At 46.7% G+C, this 15,244-nt stretch overlaps 1 pseudogene; it reads right to left on the bottom strand.

Moving 5' to 3' along the window:
* Positions 1 to 365: 365 nt before the first annotated feature.
* On the bottom strand, positions 366 to 1,365 carry LOC142047700 (olfactory receptor 11L1-like; annotated as a pseudogene).
* Positions 1,366 to 15,244: the final 13,879 nt, after the last annotated feature.

Below are 15,244 nucleotides of genomic sequence, written 5' to 3'. Positions count from 1 at the left end.
ATCTTCCCAGATATAAAGTTATGGAGCTTTTGGAAATCCAGGATATCAAGGAGACAGAAAATATTTGAACCAGCTAATTCCACCCACAGGGATCTGAGGCCAGTGCCAAGTAGAATGTGGCATTTTCCCAACTCAGAGAGAACAGAGAAATAGATGAAACACGTATCTGAAATCTCACATGTCAACCTGTGGAGTGTAGAGCGCAAGACATTCAGGTTTCCAATTAAGGCACTAGCAAGTATCAGCTTTAGCCACAAATGGGAATGTCATCAACCCAAGACATAGTATGTCCTCACATTCCCAAAAGCAGTGCCTATTGGCATGAGCTAGGGCCCTACGAGATGTAAACTTTCTTGTTCGTTAAGCCAGATAGGTTCCTTCACAGATCAGTGACTCCATCTGAATTCATTTGAGCAACATATATTAACGGATGATTTTTCTCAGGGCCTCCTTCACCTCTTTGTTTCGCAGGCTGTAGATGAGGGGGTTGAGCATGGGAGTCAGGACTGTGTAGAAGACAGAGAAGACTTTGTTCAGGGCTTTCAGTGTATTGGTTTTTGGTAGCAGATACACAGTCATTAGGGTCCCATAGAAAAGTGTAACCACAATGAGGTGAGAGGAGCAGGTGGAAAAGGCCTTTTTTGTCTCCCGGTGGTGGAAGGGATTCTCAGGATAGTAGCAATGATACAAACATAGGATGTCACAGTTAATAGAAATGGGCAAGGCGTGTTTATGGAGGCAAGACTATGAAACTAAACCATTGTGATCATGCTGATGTCACTGAGGAGAGCTTTAGCATTGGAGAAAAATCACAAAAGAAATGGTCATTTCATTGGGGCCACAGAATGTTAATTGCAACATAAACCACATCATTATTACACAAGTTAGAAATCCACTTATCCAAGACACCGCTGCTAGCTGGAGACAAAAACTGCCATTCATCAGGGCTGCATAACGCAGGGGGTTGCATATCGCTAAATACCGATCATAAGACATTGCTGCTAGGAGATAACATTCTGTAGTTGCCAGAGAACCAAAGCAATAAAACTGTGCAAAACAGCCACTGACAGAAATGGTTCTGTCTCCAGTCAGGAGACTGGCCAGTAACCTGGGCAGGATGGTTGAGATGTAGCAAGTCTCCAGGCAGGACAAATTCCCCAGGAAGTAGTACATGGGGGTGTGAAGGTGCTGATCAGTGACAACTAGTGCAATGATGAGGATGTTCCCAGACATGGTCACAATGTAGATCACCAGGAAAACCAGGAAGAGAAGGATCTGCAGTTCAGGAAGATTCCCGAATCCCAGGAGGATGAATTCTGTGATGATCGTTCGATTGTCCTCTTCTGCTTTCTCTATGAGGTACATCTAGGTACAAAAAAAAATACTAAAACTCAGAGACAAGACTTTCAAAGGCACAAACATCCCATCAGCTTAAGCAAGTGCAGAAGGACAGATATCCAGAGGCAGTTAGGAACCCAAAGTTGCAGATAGGTGCCTAGTGGGATTTTCAAAAGTACTTAGGCAACCAATGTGCCTTAAGGCCAGATTTTTAAAGTTATTTAGGTGCTGCAGCACACAGCATCACAATGTCCAAGCCTAAATCTTATTTTCCCAGATGTAGGCACTGAGGACTCTACAGTCTATTGAGAGCCAATGGGATTTAGACTCCTCCATGCTTAAATCCCTTTTGAAAATGGAATTTAGGCTCCTCAATCAGTTAGGCATTGTTGCAACAATGAGCACAGCAACCCCTAAATAGCTTTAAAAATCTGGTCCTGAGGGCTTTTCTGAATCAGGACCTTAATTCAAGCTATGCACAGCCACAGAGGATCTGCTGTTCCTCAGAGGATGACAGCCACTGGGAAGTTTTAGCCCACACTAAAAATGGTAAGGGGCTGTAAGAGAGAGTAAAGAAATGGCTTAAACAAGAATGATTTCACAGCCTTTCCTCACATGAATAAATCTATGAGCTCTAACTCTGACCTCCCAAACTGTTTTTTGCAATATTAACTTTTGCCAGAGATCCTCCCATTTTACAGCTGCCCAGGTGAGGTTAGAACCAGGAGCTGTAAATTCTGAGTAGTCAGACAGACAGAGCCTTTGTAGTTCAATTGTTTTCCCAGTAGCACACTGTATGGTCTAATGTCCTTTATCAGCCTTCACTCAGTGACTATTCACAAATACCCAGAACTATGGAAGTGTGTTGGTTACAAACCAAGTAAAATTGTAGTATCTGAGCACTTCACAGTCCTTAACGCAGTGGTCTCCAACGCGGTGCCTGCGGGCACCATGGCGCCAGCTGGGGCATTTATGTTCGCCCGCCTAGTGCTCAGCAGGGGAAAGAAGTCATGGCCCTGTGGATGCTGGGGACAGAGAACTTCAGGGCTGCGGGCGCTTCTTCTCTCTGTCCCCAGGAGGCGCAGGGCTGCGGCTTCTTCTAGCTCTGTGCCTGACAGAGACAGAGAACTCCAGGGCTGCGGGCGCCGGTGCTCTCTGTCCCCAGCAGGTGCAAGGCCGCGGGTTCTCTCCAGCTTCAAGAAGAGAAGCTGCTGCCCCGTGCCTGCCGGGCACAGAGAACTCCGGGGCCCGTCTAGTGTCCATCAGGGGAGAGATGCCACGGCCCCCTGCCAGGCACCTGCTTGCTCCACTGGTGCCTGGAGCCAATCCTGTATGTGAGTATTCTTCCTGCACTGATAATGCTGTTTTCTTGTGCTTTGCAATTTATTAATTGTTTAATATTTTCCTCCAAAATGAGTGATTCAAATAAGACACAACATATGTATTATTTCAACCCAGAGTGGGAAGTATATTAAATATGATGTTTTTCGTATTATTTAATGTACAAATACAAAATAAGCCTTGAAAAATTGTTGGTGCGCCTCCACACTCTTCTGAAAACATGAATGTGCTACTGGCCACCAAAAGGTTGGGGGCCACTGCCTTAATGTATTTATCCTCACAATGCCACAGTGAGACTGGAAAAGGTTTCTGTGCCCATTGTACAGATGGGGAACTGAGGCCCAGAGGGGTTCAGTTTGATAAGGTACTTAGTGTCTAAAAATGCAGATCAGTGCCCACTGGGATTTTACAATGTCCTTCATCAGCCTCAGTGCCTCACTCCCATTCAAGCAAAGGATATTAGATGCCTAACTTGCTTAGATGCTTTCAGCATTCCACTTGGTGCCCATCTAGATATTTGGTGCCTCAACACCTTTAAAAATCTGGCCTAAGCAATTCCCCAAAGGGCCCCAGGGAGCCTGCTGGAGAACAGAGAATTGACCTCACGTGTCCAACTTCCCAGGTTAGCCCCCTACCTAAAACCTTCCAGAGCTATAAGCTTGCCACTTGTTCAGTTTCCTGAATTACTCAGTGATCTCTAGTGAGTTCCAGGAGACAAATACACATGGTATAAAAAGAAAAGTGTTTCATGTCTGAGTGCTAAAGGTGTTGTCTGCTAGTTGATTGGGTCACTCTTGATTTGTAGGTGCACCTGATGGAGTTTCTCTGTCCATTCATTAGTCCTTAACCTCCCATGTCCATCTTGTTCATCTCCTCTTTCAGTGAAACTCCCTGAGTCTTTTTCTGAGGCTGAGGATATTCAAAGGGACCTAAAGAATTAGAAACTGTTGAAAAATTAAAGGGAGTTGGTCATCTAACTCCCCTGAAATTCCCCCCATTAAACTCTGCCCACCCATGCATCTGCTTTTCTACTCACCCTCTGCTTCGTTCCCAGCCCCATGCAGTAAATGGGGAAAAAAGAGATGCTCTCTCCTCTCTTCCCCCAGCTCTGAGTCAGCAGGTGCAGCTCAGGAGCCTGCATGTGAGCACCAGCATAGCAGGGTGTGAACATGCTCTCCTCATGCTAATGCCTGAGATACTGAGAGCAGGACCTTGACTAGCAGTGCAGCTGGGAAACTCCCTCTGCCCAGCGCCCTGCCTCGTGTACAAAGGGAATGCCCCAAGCAGACACATACAGACCCTTCTCCCTTTCCTCCCCTCCTTGGCACCCTGAGACACACTCTACCCCAGCCGCACTCTGCAGCCCAGTTGAAGAGTGAGAGTGTCTGGGCCTGGATTTTGTGCAGCATCCCGGATGCAACAGAACAGCTGGAACTCAGTGTTCCCAGCCACACTCTTCAGTGTAGGAGTTCAGCCCTGTTGGGGATGGAGGAGGATGAGACATATCAAGGGCAGAATAGGAGGTGAGGGAACAGGATATGCCCAGCTATGGTGTGGGCCTGAGAGACAGCTCCTGCTGTGCTCCTTCCCACTACTGCACCGTTTCCTCCCTATGTGAGATCCCTAGGATCTGACCACAGGCTTGTCTAAAGGGAGAGTTAGACCATGGGAAGCTGGGGTGTGAATCTGCAGAGCACTAGCCTGCCTCGTACTAACACGCTGTGTGGACCCGGCTCCAGTGCACTAAACATTCCCTGGTGCGTGTTGACCTACCCCCATTTCAAACAGCACTAGGGCAAAATCCACTAGGGGACTTTTAGTGTGTGATAGCTGGATCCATGCGGCCCCTTACTGCACAGCAACCTACCGCAGTGTAGATTTCCATCCCAGCTTGTCACGCACTGACTCCCTGTGTGGAAAAACCCCAGGAAGGTTCACATTTACCTTTAATCCTCAGCAAGAAGCAGCGACCTCTGTGTCGATGCTGAGTGGGTGTGGGGATCTGGTTTCCACTTCCATGCTGCTCCCCTCTGTCTCCTGTTCTCAGCGTTTGTCTACAGGGTGAGGTTGTGTACTCAAGAGCAATGGGATTTCTAAAGGCACCAAAGTCTGGCACGCGAACTGGCTCGTGTAGACTCTTGCTGGTGCCCACTGAAAGTTCCTTTGTGCCCAACACATTGAGGCACTTTAGAATTAACACCCCATAATTGTGCACCATCACCCCGCATGGACAAGCCCTTATTTGCTCAGCCAAGACACCTACCTTCCACTGCTGCACTGAGCCGGCTCTTGACTTCTTGCTTGATACACACACCCATTTATATTACAAGGGGCCTCCATGCCTCCTGCTCTGGAGCCTTCTAGAGTTTATAGGGGAAAGCAGCCTCACGTTGGCTCAGGCAGATCTTGGGATCTCCACTGAGGCTGCTGCTAATGATCCCTGCTTTGAAAGTGCCCTCAGGAGGGAATTGAATGCTATGGTGCTTGTTAAGCCCGTGTAAACATCATGGCCATTGACTACTGAGGTCTGGTCTCTACTACAGAGTTAGGCTGACGCAAGGCATCTTACGTCGACCTAACTATGGAAGCATTTAAACTTAAATTTCACTCCTGCTGATATAACTGTCCCACTATGTTGACTTAATAAACCCACCTCCACGAGCGGCGTAGAGTCAAGGTTGATGTAGTTAATGTCAATGTAGACACTGCGTTGCTTATGTCGAATGTTATTGGTGTTCAGGAGCTTTCCCACAATGCCCCACACTGTCAGTGCAATCGGCACGAGTGTTCCTAGTGAGGTCACACACCGCCGACACAAGGAGCAAAATGCAGATAGGCATGAACAATGTAATTACTGTGGTGACTGTCCGCCGGCGTAAGTTAGGTCGACTTAATTTTGTAGTGTAGGTATGGCCTGAGTTAGAGAAGAACGAGTTCCTTAGGATTTGGCCCATAGAAGTTATTCTTTGCTGACTGTCTGGGCTGGCTTGCCCATTCCCGGGTGAGTTAACAGGTGTGTTGTATGTAAGACCTGGGAAGTAATTGTTCAGCTCTACTCGGCACTGGTGAGGCCTCAGCTGGAGTAGTATGTCTAGTTCCGGGCACCGCACTTTAAGAGAGATGGGGAAAAAATTAGACACAGTACAGAGGAGAGCAATAAAAATGGTAACGAGATTTAGAAAACCTGACCTGTTAGGAAAAGTAGAAAGAATTGGGCGAGTTTAGTCTGGAGAAGAGAAGAGTGAGGGGGGACGTGGTAACAGTCTTCAGAGACGTACCAAGTAGTTAGAAAGAGGATGATGATCCATTGTTCTCCACATGCACCGAGGGTAGGACAAGAAGGAAATATAACAAAACATGCAGAAGAGTGGGAAGGAGCACTGTGGAATCACAGAGCAACTGTCTGGCCCAGTGGAGAAACCACTAGACTGGGATTATTCCCAGCTCTGCAACTGGCCTGTTGGATGACCATGTGCCTCAGTGTCCCATCTGTAAAATGGGGATAAGGATCTCAAGCTCTTGGAGATGTGTTGATGGAAAGTACAATATAAAAATTAGGTCCTTTGATTATTACCGAGCCCCAGTTGCACATCCACTGCAAACCTAGTTGAAAACGACAGTTTTCTAAACGGCTAGTAACTCCCACCAACAAATATTCCTCCATTTAAAAAACCAGGAAATAAAATGTCACAAAAACCCTTTGTTAATGCAAAGTTAAGGTGTCCGGTGATAGTTCAGGCCCTTCCCAAAGGCTGAGTTCAGCAAAACTCTGACTTCTGAGAACACGGAAATAGAGAGAAAAGAAAAATGCCCACACAACCTGTAGCAAAGAGATTGTGTCAACACAAATCATTCACATCATTTATTTTATTTAGATAGCCATTAATCTGTTTTGGGTCTGACGCACTGGGTCTTAGGGAATGTCTACACTGCAATGTTAGCCCAAACTCAGGCTTAAGGATTTCAATCTGACATACGCACATTCAACCACCCACCGTTCTACACCTTTTGAGAAGATAATTAAGCCTCCTTTTGACATGGCCTCTGATCAGGATATGGTTTCATATAGCCTGGCAAAAGAAGGCACATGGGATCCCCTAGAATAACCATGGGAACAGTAATTACATTTATGACATTGTCATTTGGAATAGTGTTCTGGCCTGTCCATGAAGGTAGATGCCTGACTGACAGAAAACCCTGGCATCATGAACTTTTCCAGGACAGGCCACTTTGGCACCCATAACTTTGCCTTTGTGGTCACCAAGGGCCTGCATACCGATGGAATAGTACCTTTTGCAGTGTCTGTACTCCGGCTCCTTGTCTACATACAATCATGGTCCCAGTGCAAATTCTGGTCATCCCAAGTCTGCATGACGATGGGGTACCACCAGTCTCTGCTTGTGGCCCTGCTGCAGAAACACCGGTCCCAACAGGGGGCTCGAAACAGCCAGTAACTTCCACCACAAATTGCTCCTTCTTTTAAAAAAATAGAAACAAAATGTTAAAAAATAAAAATTTAATGTTATTAGGTGCCAGTTTAGTCGGCCCTTCCTGAAGGCTGATTGGGAAAAAATTCTGACTTCTGAGAAGCAAGAAATTGCACGAGGATAAATCCCCACACGTCTAACTCTGCCCTATTGTGCAATACTGTAAAAAACCCACACCACACATTCCCCACTCGCCTTGTCTGCATTGGACACTCTTCCGCCCTGGCCCTATGTCAACACTTGACCTACTCCCCCGACACAGATACACATTGTAAAGTGTAATGCCACTTCACACCTTTTCCAGCCCTGAGTTGCATGAAGACGGGGAGTGTATGTCACATTAAAAGCAGCAAAAGTCCTGTGGCTCTTAGTAGACTAACGACGTATCGAGCTAACTCGGTGGGTGAATACCCACTTTTGTCAGGATGTGGCGCACAGCTTTCCAAGGACCACCTGGCTCACTCAGTGCCATCCAGATGCCAGGAAGAAGGCTGCTCCGCCCGATGGATGTTGAAGAGCACAGACCATCAGGGCAGACTGTCAGAAGCAAGGCACAACCACCCCATTGACTGTGAGGTCTAGACTTGGATTCACCAACCAAGATCAAGTGGTCCCCCTCAACACTACAACGCCCTAACTGGAAGTCACGAGACAGTCCCGCTTGGCCTCCAGGTCTGTTTGCCACCAGTAAGCTTGCTATTCTGATACATGTACCTTACAACAAAATCACTAATAATATCAGGCTGACGCCGGCCTGCAGGCACAGACTGCCTTCCACTCTAGGGGATGGAAGTGTGTGCCGCACAATTTCCGGCATGCAGAACTCACAGGGACATACAATAAAAAAAGATGGCAATTCTGAACAAAAATACCTTTCTCAGGATGGTGATTAGACTGTAGTCATCAAAGAGGCTGGACATTGTATGGCTAACAGATTAACAGAGTTATCCTGACAATGAAACTCCATTACTCTATCAAGCAGGTGTTTTTCTTCAGGAACCAGCAAAGATACACACTCCACACTCTTCAGCTATTCTACTGCAAAAACAGATGACCCCTGGTTAGATGCTGAGGGATTAGGGTTCACACCCTCCCCACACAATTGGTATCTCCATTCAGGGAGAGACAGCGTATGGGTATCCCTTTTGGCCCGAGTGGTAGTCCAGTTTGGAGCCGTAGGAGCCCAGTTGAAGTAGAATGATGGAGTCTGTAGTTCTTTGATCCAATCTCTTTATTGACAGGAATGTACGAAGTCCGCTTATTCTAATGCTGAGGAATCAAGACAAAGGAGCGCTTCTTGCTTTACCCCCAAGTCTCATTTGCCATCTCATTGCGACCCAAACTCTCATTTCTGGCCACGATTGCATGCTACTGCTTGCTTTCCTTGCTTGGTCCTCAGGGTCTCTCTCTCTTCTGTGTGTTTCTCTTCTCTCTCCTCTCTAACACGCCACCATGCCCGCCACACTCTTCTGCCCACTCAGTCCAAATTCTTGGCAGTTCACACACCATTGCTTAGGGAGGGGGTCTGGTTAATTCATCCTGAATTATTGTGAATAGGAAGGATGTCAACACATCAATTAGAAAATTTTTTAACAACCATAAAGTATAGGTCAGGTCATAATGACATCCCTCACCTCAGAGCTCAGCTAGGTCACCGCAGGCTTGACCCACCCTACAACGTCCGCAGCTATTCTGTACAACTAGCACAAGCCTGCTGCACGAGTCGCCTCTCCAGTGAAGGTTCACCTTCAGCTGCCTGGAGCAACCTTACATGCTCACTCTGTCCTGCCTTCAGTTATCTCCCTGTGTCATTAATTTGTCAGAGGCCTAGGATTAAGTATATTCATGGAGAATTTATCGAAAGCACTAAAGACTTTCAGAGCATGAGTTCCTTTCAGAAGACCTAAGGAGCTGGATCTGTGCCTGTGTATTGGAAATCATGATTTCTCTAGGTCAGCTAGCACTTTTTGGAACTTTACCCATTCTCCGGATGAGCTGCCGATGAGTATGCATTCCTCCACCCCACTTGCGGTTTCTTATTGACATCGATTTTGTGATTGGCTTGCTTGGAATGGTGGTTCAACACATCATTCATCTTATTTTATTTTGATGGCCCTAAATCTGTGTAGTCTGAGCACTGGTCTTGGTCCTACAATGCAATGTACGCCCAAACTTCAACAGGCTTGAGGATCAATCTGACAAACGCACATTCAACACCCATTCATCTGCAGGGAATAATTAAGCCTCTTTTGCCAAAGCTTCTGTGTCAGGTCTGTTTCATAAGCCCAGCAAAAGGGGAACATGGGCTCCTCTACGAATAACCATGGAATATGATTTCCACTTTATACATTGTCATTTTGGATAGGTTCCAGGTGTCATTAATATAGACGCCTGACTTGCAGAAACCCTGGCCTCATGAACTTCCAGGGCAGCCCATGTTGGCCATAACTTGCGCCTCTTTGGTCCCAAGGGCCTGCATACCACGGACATAGTCTTTGCAGCGTCGGTACTCCGGCTCTTGAGCACCTTAACAATCTGGACCCAGTGCAGTGGGGAAACCATTCTCTCAGCAGACACTATCTGGGGATATTGTTTAGGGCCCCTACGTTTGGCTTAAACACACACCTGACTGCCTAAACACCATCAGTCACTGCTTCACCTTCCGTTACTGTCCAACCCCAATTGGTAGAATGGAACCTGAGACTCTGTGTATAGCAATCTACCGTTTGACCAGGAATGGCTTCCCTGGTAATGTGTCTGTGTGCTGAAGGTCCGGCAATCTGCTAAAAGGCTCCAGAATGATCTTTTCATGAGCAAAAGTCTGGTATACTAGCTCTGCAGTGACAATGGGGATCCACCAGTCTTGTGCTGTGTCGCTTGCAGAGAGCACGTCTAAACGGGAACTTCGTGACTCTCCCAGAGAGCCTGCAGCGACACCCGTTTGAGGTCTTCAGGTCTGGTATCACCTTCCTTCCTCACCAGTGTGCTTCTTTGAAGTCAGAAATGCCCTTCGCAAATGAGTCACCAGTGCCTCATGGAAGCTCTGCCCATTGCCTGAAATACGAGCGAACACACGCAAACAAGTGCTTCAACGTGACTGTGATGGAGTTGAACAGATCCCTGGACTGCGCCCCTGAGTTCCAGGTAGTTCTACCGCTTTCCCTGACCAATCGGCTCGCATACCTGTCTTGCGCGAGCCTTTCATTCCTGCTCCACTCCCAGCCAAGACCCGAGGCTTGAATTATTGCCCAAGCTGCCAGTTTACTTGAAACAGAGCTACGTAATGTCTTGTCTTTGACTACAGTAGATGAAACTCCAATGGGTTTAGATCAAATTAAATCTCATTATCTTGTTGTACCTATGCAGTAAACCTCATACAAATATGAATAAAATATACACCTCTAAACATGACAGAAGAATATGACACAGTTTTTGCTCCCCCAGGTATTAATAAATATCTAGGATTAATAGGTAAAGTGATTTTATTAAATAACAAAGTAGATTAAAGTGTTCCAGTAGACAGAAGAACAAAGAAATTACCAAGAAATAAAATGAAAATGTCCAATTCTATGTTCTAATTCAACGATCAGATAGATCCTCCCAGTTCCAGAATGCTCCCTTTACCAGATAATTCTCTTTTTAGCCTTAGCCCCGCAAGTCACTCACATCCTTGCAGTCACTGTCTTTTGTTCCAGTTTCTTTCAAAGATACGCTGGGGATGGAGAGCTCTCTTTCGCCAGCTGAAACTCGGCATCAGGGTTTGACTTAGATCTGCATAGTGGAGCCTAGTGCTCTCACTGGTGTGAGTCTGGGTCTAGAAATTCTAAATCTAGTGTTAATATTCAGTTTGGACACTCAGCCTAGGTTAACTCACTAGCCTACGGATCAAGTCCCACACACCCTAGGCTTACATTGACTATAGGCCACGCTTACACCCCTCTACCTTGCAAGTGACACATAAGTAAACAAAGGGAAGACCGTACACCTTCCCAGATTAAAGTGTAAGGGCTTTTGGATCCAGGCGTCAAGGAGAGAGAAAATATTTAACCAGATATTCCACCACAGGGATCTGAGCCCGGGGTATTTGCGAGGTGAGAATGTGCATTTTCCCAACTAGGGATGGAAATAGAAGGAAACAGTCTTGATCTCAATGCACCTTGTGGAGTGTAGGTGCAGCAGTCAGGTTTCCAATTACGCAGAGCAGTATTCAGCTTTAGCCAGGAAGGAATGTCATCAACCAAGACACAGTATGTCTCACATTCCGAAAGCAGTGCCTATTGGCATGACTGGGCCTTACTAACATAAACTTCTTGCTCGTCTAACAGATAGATTCCTCACAGATTAGTGACTCATCTAATGTGATTGAGCAACATCATTACCGATGGACTCTTTTCGGGCACTCCTTCACCTCTTTGTTTCGCAGGCTGTAGAGGAGGGATTTGAGCTGGGATCAGACTGGTCGAAGACAAAGAACAACTGTTCAAGCTTTCGTTAGTGTTGGTTTGGTAGCAGTACACAAGTCATTAGGGTCCATAGAAAACTAACCCAATGACGGAGAAAAGCAGGGCGAAAAGCCTTTGCCTCCTGGTAGTGGAAGGTTCTCAGGATCGTCAGCAATGAAAACATTAGATTCACAGTGAATAGGAATGGGCAATGGCAGTCTAGCGAGGTGAGTATGAAAACAACCAGTGTATCATGCGTCGGTGTCACTGCAGGAGAGTTTTCGCATTGGAGACATCACAAAGAAAGCGTCATTTCATTGGGCACAGGTGGTAATTGCAACAATAAACACATGGTTATACACAAGTTAGAAATCACTATCCAGACCCCGACTGCAAGCTGGAGGCACAACTGCGTCATCAGATTGCATACGCAGGGGTATTGCATATACTAATCCGTTCAGACTCGTGTAGGAGCAACATCTGTATTGCAGAGAACCACCAAACAATGTGCGAAACAGCACTGCAGAATGTGCTATTCTCGTCAGAGACTGCCGTATCTGCGCAGGCTGTGGATGTGTGCAGGTCTCCACACGGACAGTTCCCCAGGAAGTAGTCATGGGGTGTGAAGGTGCTGTAGCACTAGCACTTGATGCGGATGTTCCCGACTGCACAATGTTACCCAGACGGAGAAAGTGGAAGTTCAGGGAGTTCTATCCCAATCGGATGGATTCTGTGTGATCGGTTTCTATTGTCCCTTCTGCTTTCTCTATGAGGTGCATCTAGGTACAAAGAAAAATACTAAAACTCAGAGACGAGACTTTCAAAGGCACAAACACCCCATCAGCTTAAGCAAGTGCAGAAGGACAGATATCCAGAGGCAGTTAGGCATCCAAAGTTGCAGATAGGTGCCTAGTGGGATTTTCAAAAGTACTTAGGCAACCAATGTGCCTTAAGGTCAGATTTTTAAAGCTATTTAGGTGCTGCAGCACTCAGCATCACAATGCCAAAGCCTAAATCTGATTTTCCCAGATTTAAGCACTGAGGAGTATACATTCTATTGAGAGCCAATGGGATTTAGACTCCTCCATGCCTAAATCCCTTTTGAAAATGGAATTTAGGCTCCTCAATCAATTGGGAGTTGTTGTAACACAGAGCTCAGCATCCCCTAAATAGCTTTAAAAATCTGGTCCTGAGGGCTTTGCTGAATCAGGATCTTAATTCAAGCTATGCAGAGCCACAAAGGATCTGCTGTTCCTCAAAGGACGATAGCCACTGGGAAGTTTTAGCCCACTCTAAAAATGGTCAGGGGCGGTAAGAGAGAGTAAAGAAATGGCTTTAACAAGAACGATCTCACAGCTTTCCTCACATGAATAAATCTAAGGTCTAATTCTGATCTCCCAAACTGTTTTTTGCAATATTAAATTCTGCCAGAGATCCTCCCATTTTACAGCTGCCCAGGTGAGGTCAGAACCAGGAGCTGTAAATTCTGAGTAGACAGACAGACAGATAGATAGAGCCTTTGTAGTTCAGTTGTTTTCCTAGTAGTGCACTGCATGGTCTAAGGTCCTTAATAAGCCTTCACTCAGTGACTATTCCCAAATACCCAGAACAATAGAAATGTGCTGGTTACAGACCGAGCAACATCGTAGTATTGGAGCACCTCACAGTCCTTAATGTATTTATCCTCACAAGGCCACAGTGAGACTGGAAAAGGTTTCTGTGCCCATTGTACAGATGGAGAACTGAGGCCCAGAGGGACAGTTTGATAAGATACTTAGTGCCTAAAAATGCAGAGCAGTGCCCAGTGGGATTTTACAAAGTCCTTCATCGGCCTCACTGCCTAACTTCAATTCAAGCCAAAGGATATTAGATGCATAACCTGCTGAGATGCTTTTCAGCATTCTACTTGGTGCCCAGCTACATCATTTGGTGCCTCAAGACCTTTAAAATCTGGCCTAAGCAATTCCCCCAAGGGCCCCAGGGAGCCTGCTGGAGAACAGAGAATTGACCCCACGTGTCCAACTTCCCAGGTTAGCCCCCTACCCAAAACCATCCAGAGCTATAGCTTGCCCCATTGTTCAGTTTCCTAATTACTCAATGATCTCTAGTGAGTTCCAGGAGACAAATACACATTGTATAAAAAGAAAATTGTTTCATGTCTGAGTGCTAAAGGTGTTGTCTGCTAGTTGACTGGGTCACTCTTGATTTGTAGGTGCACCTGATGGAGTTTCTCTGTCCCATTTATTAGTCCTTAACCTCTCACATGTCCCATCTTGTTCATCTCCTCTTTCAGTGAAACTCCCTGATTCTTTTCTGAGGCTGGGATATTCAAAGGGACCTAAAGAAATTAGAAACTGTTGAAAAATTAAGGGGAGTTGGTCATCTAACTCCCCTGAAATTCCCAGCCCCATTAAACTCTGCCCATCCATGCATTTGCTTCTCTTCTCACCCTCTGCTCCATTCCCAGTCCCATGAAGGAAATGGGAAAAGAAGAGACGCTCTCTCCTCTCTTCCCCCAGCTCTGGGACAGCAGGTGCAGCTCAGGAGCCTGCATGTGAGCAGCAGCAGAGCAGTGCGTGAGCATACTCTCCTCATGCTAATGCCTGAGACACTGAGAGCAGGACCTTGACTAGTAGTGCAGCTGGGAAACTCCCTCTGCCCAGTGTCCTGCCCCATGCACAAAGGGAATGCCCCAAACAGGTTCATACAGACTTCTCTCCCTTTCCTCCTCTCCTTGGCACCCTGAGACACCCTTTACCCCAGCTGCACTCTGCTGCCCAGTTGAAGAGTGAGAGTGTCTGGGCCTGGATTTTGTGTAGCATCCCAGTTGCAACAGAACAGCTGGAACTCAATGCTCCCAGCCATGCTCCGCAGTGTCGCAGTTCAGCCCTGTTGAGACGGGAAAGGAGGAATGAGACAAATAAGGGCAGAATAGGAAGTATGAGGGAGCAGGATATGCATAGCTATGGTGTGCACCTGAGAGACAGCTCCTCCTGTGTCCTTCCCACTACTGCACTGTTTCCACCCTATGTGCGATCCCCAGGATCTGACCAAGGGCTTCTCTAAAGGGAGAGTTAGATCATGGGATGCTGGGTTGTGACTCTCCAGAGCACTAGCCTGCCACGTACTAACACTCTTTTGACCCTGCTTCAGTGCACTAAACATTCCCTGGTGCGTATTGACCTACCTCCATTTCAATCAGCACTAGGGCAAAATCCACTAGGGGACTTTTAGTGTGTGATAGCAGGGTCTGCATGGCCCCTTACTGCACAGCAACCTACCGCACTGTAGATTTCCACTCCAGCTTGCCATACACTGACTCCCTGTGTGGACAAACCCCAGAAAGGTTCAGATTTACCACCGCCCCATATGGACAAGCCCTTATTCGCTCTGCAAAGACACCTACCTTCCACTGCTGCACTGGGCCAGCTCTTAGTTTCTTGACTGATGCGCACACCCGTGTATACTACAAGGGACCTCCATGCCTCCTGCTTTGGAGCCTTCAAGGGTTTATAGGGGAAAGCAGCCTCACACTGGCTCAGGCAGCTCTTGGGATCTCCACTGAGGCTGCTGCTAATGATCCCTGCTTTGAAAGTGCCCTCAGGAGGGAATTCAATGCTATGGTGCTTGTTAAGA

Source organism: Chelonoidis abingdonii, chromosome 13 (genome assembly GCF_003597395.2).
Source record: "Chelonoidis abingdonii isolate Lonesome George chromosome 13, CheloAbing_2.0, whole genome shotgun sequence".
NCBI classification, from domain to species: Eukaryota; Metazoa; Chordata; order Testudines; family Testudinidae; genus Chelonoidis; species Chelonoidis abingdonii.
Note: the sequence above shows the minus strand (reverse complement) of the source record. Positions and strands in the feature narration are given on the sequence as shown.